Below are 10778 nucleotides of genomic sequence, written 5' to 3' on the forward strand. Positions count from 1 at the left end.
GAAATGTCCAAAAACAAGCTGACTTGGAAACTTGTGGACAGGTGCCTATTTCCTACAGGAGGCAAATTGGGGCAGCCACCACAACACCAGCAACACAACAGCGAACTGCCGAGCAGACAACCCAAGCAGCAAGCAAGGACAAAGGCAAACAGGTGGAACAACCACCTATATTAACAGAAGAACAGGTTGACACCTTGCTACAGCAGCAAGAAGAAATGGAAGAACGGGAGTTGGGGCAGCAACAAGATAAACCACAAACTAGTGGGCAGCAGCCATTACAGCAAAATAAAGAGACAGATTTGCCCGGATCTACAGAACAGCAGCCCCAAACAGAGTTGTCTCCAAGAACAGACATCAATGTGGACAGCTCAGTCCTCCAAACACCTCAGAAGGAGGACTTAACCAGAAAGAGAGAGAGAGAGACTCCCCAGACTTCATCCTTTATCAGAGGAGAGAAGAGACAAAGATTGAATGACTCCCAAGAGGAGGACATAGCAGTAAGGCAGGCCATGGGCATGGGCCCACCCAGTGGAGAACTCTCGGCCAGCTCATCTCAAAGAGGACCAGATATGACAATGGGAGGAGAGGTCAGCTCTTCTGGCCAGCATAGAGAGGGGCACTCAAGTATAAAGCAGCAGTTCATAGAAATCAAGAGAAGGAGTGATCCCATAAAAGTGCAACTCTATGATCACTTGTTAAAACTAGCTCCCAGCAACCAGCAGAGACTAATGTCTGCTTTTGATGTGAGTGAGGGCAAAATGATAATGAGCCATTTTATGCCCACAACTCTACATCCTCAGTCCACCTCAGACTATTTAAGAACCAACATGGAGGTTCTGGCTAAAGATATTCACCCCATGGATAAGATAGAGTTACACAAACAAACGGGTGAAATGGTGTATGCCTCCCTGGCAGATGAGACACTGGAAAATTACAAGTTAAAGAGCAGCCTAGACAATACATCATCCCAGCTAGAATTGGAACGAGCATCCTCACAAGCCAAGGACAACAGGATCAAATCCTTGGAGGAGGTAATCATAGAGATAGGACATGATCCCAAGGATGTCAAAGGCATCCAAGAACTGCTGAAAATAAGGGATGCAGACATGGCAGCCCTAAAAAAGAAAATCAAACTCCCGGCCACCATCCATCCACAAACAGATGAAGTTGCCCAGCAACGGCAAGAAAAAGATACCACAGACTTGCTGGTATCCTTATACAAAGAGCTGGTTAGGACTCAAGACCAGCTAGGACAAACTGAAGCTGCAAAGGCAGCACTGCAAAAAGCCATGAAACAGAAAGGGGAAGGTCAATCCTCCCAGCCTCCTCCATTAATAATAAATCTTGAGGAAGCACCTCCGATCATCACTCCTCCTCCTCAGCAAACAGGAGCTACAGCACCATCTACAGCCCCAACTACAACATCAGAACAGGCTGCTAGTCTAGACATGCAAAAGCTGCAAGCAGAGATCCGAGCTATGGAAGCTCAAATGAAAGAGCTGGATGGGCTCAAACAGAACTTGGCTAATGTTAATGAGAAATTTGATAAAAGCAAACAAAATGAGGCAGCCAAGGAGAGAGAGGTGAAAACCCTTAAGAGAAGGATTGCTGAGCTGGAAAAAGAGCTTGCACTGGAAAGGGTGACAGCTGATATGAAAGCAGTGTTGTGGAGCAACATTGGGAGATCCATTGCCAAACAGTGGCAATACATTGAAACCATGGATGAACAAATGGTGCTCATCACCAAAGCAAACAAGGAGATACAGAGAGCCAGGGCAAGCCTTGGACACATGCCAGAAGCAGCTACCAGGATGATCAATATCCTGAATTACAAAACCAGCACTCAATTGGCTAGCATGGGAATCAACAACAGGACAGAAACGATTGCCATAGCCAAGAGAGTTGTTACATTGAGAAACTTGATTGGAACCTTGGAAAGAAGGACACAGGACATGCAGACAGAAATTAACAGGTTCCTGGAGAAGTTTGTAACACTGCAGAACAGAGGCCTCCCCAACATTTTGAGCAGCGTGGGAAGACTGCTCACCCTGGACAACTATAACAAGAGAATTGATGCACATGCAGTAGCAGAGATTGCAAAACCTCCCAGCACTTCAAAGGACACAGGGCCAGCCACAGGGCAAATGATGTATGACAGAGTGGAGAACCTGTTTTTTCTCATGAATGAGATAGAGCATCTGTTTGATACACCACCCAATTTCTTCAAGTTCACAGAAGCAGATGAGACTCTAGGGGCGATTTTGGCACATCAACTGCCCACACAGGATGTCTGGAGGCATTTGACCCAGACAATTTTGACAGGCCAGAACCAATAGCGCAGAAGGAAAAAGGCAGACACGCGCAATGGCAATTTTGGGAATTAAAATTTACAGAAAAGGCAGAGGCTGAGCCAACTCAGCCAGACCAATGACTCACCACCAGCGGCAGTCAAAGATACAGCTGACAGGCCCGAGACACAGTGTACCAGCCTACAGTCGGGTTTTCTATGCATTAAATTCAAATATTCAGACCGACTTAGCTATTCTTATAAAGCTAAATATCTTCTGACAGAGCATTAAAATGCCTGTACTGTGTATTAAATGGGTAATAAATTTTCGACATAATATCTTAAAGAGTTGGTGAGAATGTAAAGACTGAGATAACGCAGAACTCAGATTTTTCTGTAGACCACCGCTAGTATATATACACCCTTCACAGATGCTGAAGGGGTTGCTGGAATTTTCTCTTGGATAACTTCATCTGCTGTAATATTTTCAGAGAATTAATACAAAGGAGGAATGGAACTTCCAGAAGTTTGGTGTATTTGATGTCTTGTGGTGAAGGATGCATGTTACAGAATTCCATGGGTGTTGCATAAAACTATAAGTATTCTCAAATCTCTTGTCGTGTCTGTTTTGAGTCTTTTGTTCTCTTTGTCGTTCTAATGTTTTACACTTGATAGCAAGGTGAAAGGATAGTACCAGGATTTAACCATGTTTACCCTGGACTCAAACTGAGCTATTATATATGTTTTCCTCATATACAGTAACAGAATTGTAATTCTTAATTGCTGCAATTCAAAACTGTGTTTTTATTGTAACAGTCATTCTCAGGGATTCAACTTTTGCCCCTAAGACTTCTGTTTTCTCTTCTTAAAGCTATCTGTTGGGAACATATAGATAAATAGTGAAAATTCTTAAATGCTTTCACTGTTCGTGCTACCTGTTACCAGTCTTTTAATCAAAATCTGTTCTATTAAACACCCAAATGGCCCTGTAAGTTCCATCTTTCATCTCACAGATTCAAACACATTAAGCCACAGACTCCATTGCCCAATGATATTCAACATATCTAAAAAACTACATCACTGAAGTCTAAGGGAATTTCATCAACCGAAACACAAACATGACCTGTACTCAATACCTAGCCTAAAACACCATCACTGTAGATATAAATCATAAAGAGAGAGCCCTCTCTGATCACTGTTTGGCTAGAAACAGTGATTAAAAGATTGGTTAGTGGTTACCCCGGCCGTATTCCCTTGGGAGTCATAGGGAACAACCTGGGTGTTAACATAATTGGCGACTCCACTGGGGACGAACTATTCAATTACTATCTATCTTCCAAAGCTTTCATCAAGCCTGAAACTAGCCAAGACATCTTAGGACTGTTTCTCTAATACAGGGGCAGTCTTAGGGAAGAGCTAACTAGGGAAACTTATCCTAGCCTTGAAACATATATAGTCATTCCAGAGTTCTTATTTTGCCCTTGTAAATACAAAACTTCTGTATAAAGTTCTGAAAGAACACTTAGAAGCTGGCTCCTAAAAGAAACCCAAGGCATACTAGGGCACACCCTGACCCTGATCAACCCATCATTGTTGATAACCCAAATATCATCCCAAAGAACATAAGGAAACAGCACAAGCAGGATAAACCTGCTGATTCAGATATAAGGTCAGACCAACCCATCCTCATTCCCACTCCTTGCAAAGTCCTTTTTCGTTCCACACCCAATTCCCCTAGTTCATCTTCAACCCCTCAAAGTCCTACCTTTCCATCTTCACCATCTGCACATACTCACTCAACCAATTCTCCACTTGTTACCCATCCTATTAACCCCAGTACACCTGTAATCCCAGTTGTCCCATTTGTTCCTATCAACCCTATTAACCCTATAAACATGGCTAACAGATATGCACCATTGCAGATTCCAGCCAATGCTCCAGCCCTACCCCAAGATTATCAAACCAGACTCTCATTTTTTGATTCCCATGGCCCTTTGACAGCCATCCAGCATGCTAAAAAGATGCAAGACCACTTTGAGACCTATGAAATTGATGATGATAGTGTCAGGATGAGAATTTTTGTCCAAAGCCTAACTGGGGATGTCAGAACTTGGTTTAGATCCTTGAATGCAAATTCCATTGCAACCTCTGAAGTTCTATACCAGGAATTTACCAACAGATGGGAGAAAAAGAGAGATCCACACCATATACTGGGTGAATATAACACTATTAAAAGAGGTCCCCAAGAAACGGTGTTGGAATATTGTGCTAGGTTTAACAACATATACAATGCTATTCCCCAGAACTTAAGGCCCCCTCCTGATTTAGCCCTTTATAACTTCCCTGATGGTTTTGACTCTGATATGGCCTATCAGTTGAGAGAAAGAGACCCTCCAACCCTTGCAGAAGCCCAAAGAGTTGCAGTCACTGTAGAGGCCAACCTAATTGCCAAAAGAAACAGGGCAAAGCTGGAAAAGAAGGTTGGTTTCAAAGAAGAGCCCTCGGGCTTCGATCAAAAGTTGGATGCAATACTAAACAGCATGAAAAGACTAGGTGAGAGAGTGGAATCAGTAGAAAGAAAGTCATCATGGGAAGCACCACAAAACAATACTCCTAGAAACCCAAATTTTAGGAGAACACAGAACCCCAATATAGGAAAAACAGGTGCTGACCAAGATATCAGACCACCTTTTCAAGAAAATTATGCAGAAAATTCCTCGGCTAATCAACTCAATGAAGATCCAGAGATCAATTTAATAGGGCTGGATGGTAAAAGCCATGTTTTCCTAACACAAGAAGACCATGATGAGGATGAGAACAAAACATTCCAAACACAATCAGGAGAATCCTTTGACTTTAAGCAAGGATATGATACTGCTGTCTATGAAGTCCATAAGCAGTACAAACTAAGAAGTAGGACTGTAAATGCAAATCAGCCTGAAAAGGTAAAGGAGAAACAGCAATCTAAAGAAGCCTCAGTCACTGAACCTAATGACAAAACAAATTTGCCTGCAAAGGAAGTAGTGGTTGAGGAGGTCACTGAATTTCTGTCCACACCACAAGAGCCCACAGCAACCTCATCCTCTCACCCAAATCCGAACATCACCCCTCAAGACATGGACATGGGGGGCAGGTTCCAAAATCAAGATGAAATCCAACAAGAAGATTCATTGAACAAGAAAAGGACTGCTGTCCGTGACCCTAAAATTCAGGTGGATAAACCCTTTGACCTAGGAACAGAGATTGGCAAGTTAAAGATAGCAATTCCCCTTTTAGAGCTAGCCAAGCATGACATATATAAGCAACAGATCAAGAAATCCCTTCAGCTCACCAACAACAAAGATGATGTAAATGTGCTAGATGACACTCCAGAATTACTGTTTGGTCCAGAGGTAGATGGAAAAACAGTAGTCACAGGGGTTTTACCTTTTTATGTCAGCTTACACGTTCATGATAAAATACTGCACAATGCAATGTTTGACTCAGGTGCATCTCACAACCTCATGCCAAAAGCAGTCATGGAAAGATTAAATTTGGATATAACAAGACCATACAAAGACCTGTTTTCTTTTGATTCTAGTCAAGTAAAATGCTTGGGCCTGATTAAGGATTTATGTGTGTCCCTGGTTCAATTTCCCAACAAAACCATTTTAATGGATGTTGTTGTTGCTGATATCCCACCCAAGTATGGGATGCTACTATCAAGATCATGGGGAGCAAAGCTTCAAGGCTCCCTGCAATTAGACATGTCATATGCAACCATCTCTGTCTTTGGACAACCAAAAAGACTTTATAGGGAAACACTCATGAAGTATATGGTTAGCAGTGAAGAGAAACCCCAAAATTTCCCAATATATGCAGTTCATTCAGACGTAGACTCTTACATCCTCTTTAATGACAGCATAGGCCTCTCGGGCAGTCACATTAGCACGGAGACATTTAAACCAGAGCAAAACATCCATCAAACAAATGGCACCTGCCAAAATTTAATCAGCCCAACAATACCCATTCACCCTCCTTTAGTTGTCAAAAATTGTCAAACAAATGATGAAGCTACCCTGGAAAACAAATGGGAGAAGAAACCCCAACTCATGCTCACACTGCCATCCCATGAACAGAACCTCAAATCTCCTGAACAGCAAGATAGTCTGTGGGTCCTAGAGTTTGACGGCTCAGTTAACAAGTTAGGGGCAGGAGCTGGAGTATGGATACATAACAAAGAGAAAGCCTGTGCACAAGGCAGGGCATATAGACTGAACTTTAAATGCACTAACAACATGGCAGAATATGAAGCTCTGCTACTAGGTCTCAAGATTGCTAAATCATTACAAGCACATAGCCTCTCAATCATGGGGGACTCTGATCTAGTAATTCAACAAGTAAAAGGGGATTTTGTCACCAATGACAAAAGATTAAGGTCCTACAGGTCTGCTGTAATTGAAATACTAGAAACTTTCTCCGAGTTTGTTCTCACAAAGATTCCAAGGGGCCACAATCTCCATGCTCACAGCTTGGCAACATTTGCCAGCACCTTCAAATTCCCACTACAACCCAACAATTGTTTCACAGCAGAAGTCAAATATAGGCCTTCTATTCCAAACAATGTCAAAGAATGGCAAGTATTTGAGAATGATAGGCAAATAAACAACTTTTTAACTTTGCAACAAGAGTTTACAGGATTAAATATTGACCTTGAGACAGCAAGTCAATCTCAAATTGTTGATGGAGCAAGTCAATCACAATTACAGTTTCAACAATCTGCTCACCCAATGTCACTTAGGACAGCAAAACAACTGCTCAGCCCAACCATTTTCAACAATGAAAACATTCAACAAATTAAACAAATGGACTGTGAAGAGATGAGTAACATTGAAACTGAAATCATACAACTCAAAGACAATTTCCTCCCAGTGGGCCTTACCCCATTAGAGGATATTTTTGACTCAAATGACATCCCTAGGAAGCCAAAGATGCAGCCATTAGATGCAAGAGTTGAAGAATGTAATATTGGCACTATGGAAAAGCCTAAGATAGTCAAGCTGTCCGCCTCTTTGCCCCCCGATCAAAAGCCCAAATATGTTGATCTCTTTAAAGAATTCCAAGATGTCTTTGCCTGGGGTTATGAAGACTTGAAGTCTTATGATACCTCTGTTATACAGCACACCATCCCCTCAAGCCTAATCAAAAACCATTCAAACAGAAATTGAGAAGAATCAATCCTGTGCTTCTTCCTTCCATTGAAAAGGAATTACAAAAAATGTTCAAAGCTGGTATCATAGCACCAATCAGGTTTTCTGACTGGATTTCAAATTTGGTCCCTACAAGAAAGAAAACTGGTGAAATCAGACTTTGTGTAGACTTAAGGAATCTGAATCAAGTTTCACTCAAAGACAACTATCCCTTACCCAAAATGGACCACATCCTTCAAAGAGTAGTAGGAGCCTCAAGAATATCATTGTTGGATGGCTTCTCAGGCTTCAATCAAATTTTAGTGCACCCTGATGATCAAGACAAAACTGCATTTACTACCCCATGGGGAACTTTCAAGTATGTGAAAATGCCATTTGGATTGAAAAATGCAGGGGCAACATTTCAAAGAGCAATGGACATTGCTTTTGCAAAAGAAATTCATGATTTCTTGGTCATTTACTTAGATGATCTTACACCCTTCTCAAAATCTGACCAAGAACATTTGAAACATTTAAGACAGATTTTCATAACATGCAGAAAATATGGCATTTCCTTAAACCCCAAGAAGTCTTTATTTGGTTTGGAAGAAGGGAAACTTTTAGGACACATCATTTCAAAAGATGGCATAAGAATTGATCCAGATAGGATACAAGCGATCCTACAAATGCCTCACCCTAGGAATGTCAAAGAGTTGCAAGGATTCTTAGGAAAACTCAATTTTTTAAGAAGGTTCATCCCAAATTTAGCAGAATTGATCAGACTGCTAAACAATATGCTAAAGAAAGATTCAAAGGTTAAGTGGACTGTGGAAGCAAAGCAAGCCTTTGAAAGCATAAAACTGGCTTTAACCCAAACCCCGGTATTAACTAATCCTCAGTTTGACAAAGACTTTATTATTTTTTCTTTTGCCTCCCAGCATACTATTGCTGCTGTTTTATTGCAGAAAGATGATCAAGGGAATGAAAAGCCCATTGCCTTCTTCAGCAGAGCTCTTAGAGATGCTCCTTTGAAATACCAAATAATGGAAAAACAAGCCTATGCATTAATCAAAGCTATCAAAGATTTTAGGATCTATATCCTTTACTCTCATGTTGTGGCTTATGTACCAAGTCCTATTGTCAAAGACATTCTCACCCAAGAAAACTTAGAGGGTAGAAGAGGAAAATGGATTGCAAACATACTTGAATTTGACATTGAAATAAAGCCTACAAAGTTAATAAAAGGGCAAGGTTTGGCTAAGTTAATGACAGAATCAAATTTCCAAGCCTTAGATATCAACCAACTGGACAGTGAAACAGAGCTGGCGACTCCAAAGATCAATGTAGCCTTTGAACAATCTCCATGGTACTCTGATATCTGTTATGTGTTACAAAACCTGTGTGCTCCCCCAGGACTGTCCAGAACTAAGTCTAGGTTCCTAAAAATGAAAACATCCAAATTTTGTGTGTTAGATGAGAATCTACTCTGGAAAAACCATGAAGGTATTTTGCTGCACTGTCTTCTTGAGAATGAAACTGATAAAATTATGCAAGAATTCCATGCTGGAGACTGTGGTGGACATTTGTACTGGAAGTCCACTGTGGACAAAATATTAAGGGCCGGTTATTACTGGCCCACCATGTTCTCAGATGTGAAGAAATTCACAACATCATGCCACAAGTGCCAGCTGTTTGAAGGCAGAAGACAGTTGCTGCCACTTCCTTTGAGGCCCATTTCAACAGAAAGACCTTTTCAACAATGGGGCTTGGATTTCATTGGAGAGATTCATCCCTCATCTTCAGGACAACACAGATGGATTTTGACTGCAACAGACTACTTCACCAAGTGGATTGAAGCTGCCCCATGCAGACAAGCAAATGACTCAGTGATCATTCAATTTCTAGAAAACAATATACTGGCTAGATTTGGCTGCCCAGAAAAGATAATAACAGACAATGCTGCTGCCTTCAAATCCAAGAAAATGATAAATTTCTGTCATAAATTTCACATTACTTTGGGCCATTCTACAGCTTACTATCCTCAGGGAAATGGTCTTGCTGAATCATCAAACAAAAGTTTGATAAACATCATAAAGAAAGTGCTAGAAGAGAACAAAAAGAACTGGCACAAAAAGCTAGTAAATGCTTTATGGGCAGACAGATTAACCACCAAAAGATCAATTGGGACCAGCCCATATGAGTTAGTTTATGGATTAGAGGCCAGATTTCCTTCATCACTAGGTGTGCCAGTTATGAAACTTCTACAAGAAAGTCAAGCAGAGCCAAATGATATGCAAAGAAGGATCAACCAGATAATCTGTTTACAGCAGACCAGAGAACAAGTTTTCAGCAGAGTGCAAATACTACAAGAGAAACTGAAAAAGGCCTTTGACAGAAGAACCAAAGCAGAAGACTTCAATCTAGGAGACAAAGTTCTAAAGTGGGATGCAAGAAGAGAAGAGAAAGGGAAACATGGGAAATTTGATTCTTTATGGAAAGGACCATTTGCTGTCCAAGCAGTGCAAGGTAATAACACTTATTTCCTTAAAAGCTTGACTGTGACTGAACTAGATGAAGGTCCTGTCAATGGCAGGATGCTGAAGCACTATTATGATGGTTCAATATGATAAGGATCCAAAGGTTCATTGTATATATGCAATTGTACATATTCTCTTTTGATTTATATTGTATAAAGAGGTTTTCCCAAGTACTGCAACTAGCAGCAACAGGCAGATAATATCAGAGGTTCTCCAAGAAAGAAGCACACTATTTTGACAGGTTACATGCATCAGATCTCAAAGATTAAGATGGACATTCAAGGAACAAGGCAATCTGACCTGCTGTTCTTGGTCTTTCAAAAGAAAAACCATCCCCATGTGGAGCCACTGTTGGATACCTATAGTAATAGGTTTCATATTTCATGATTGATTATTGAAAATCCAAATAGGCTCTGCTTTGTTAGCACAAAGATCCCATATTTCCAGGTAATCAGAGGTGTGTGAAATTACTTCAGATATTGAGGACCTTATTACATTTTTGTGGATGATTCAACAGTCTAATCTGGATCATGCCATGTTTCAATTTTGAGTTGTAGAATAGAGAAAGAAGTCTGTCCAAACAGCTTAATCTTGGCAGACAAGTAGTTCAGGTAGAGAAACAAAGGTTCCCAAAAGCCTAATCTGGGACCTTGGAAGAGATAAGGGTAGAAGCAGATAGAGTAAAAAAAGGAAAAAGCCAAAGAAAAGAAAAGGCAATTGAGGGTTGCAAGTCTAAGTGCCCCTCCAAGAAGAAACTAAAAAATGTTAGGTGAAATAGTTGGGTAG

This window comes from Pinus tabuliformis, chromosome 3_1 (assembly GCF_031772625.1).
Source record: "Pinus tabuliformis cultivar Carrire ecotype Pingquan chromosome 3_1, CPIR1, whole genome shotgun sequence".
In the NCBI taxonomy this organism is placed as follows: Eukaryota; Viridiplantae; Streptophyta; class Pinopsida; order Pinales; family Pinaceae; genus Pinus; species Pinus tabuliformis.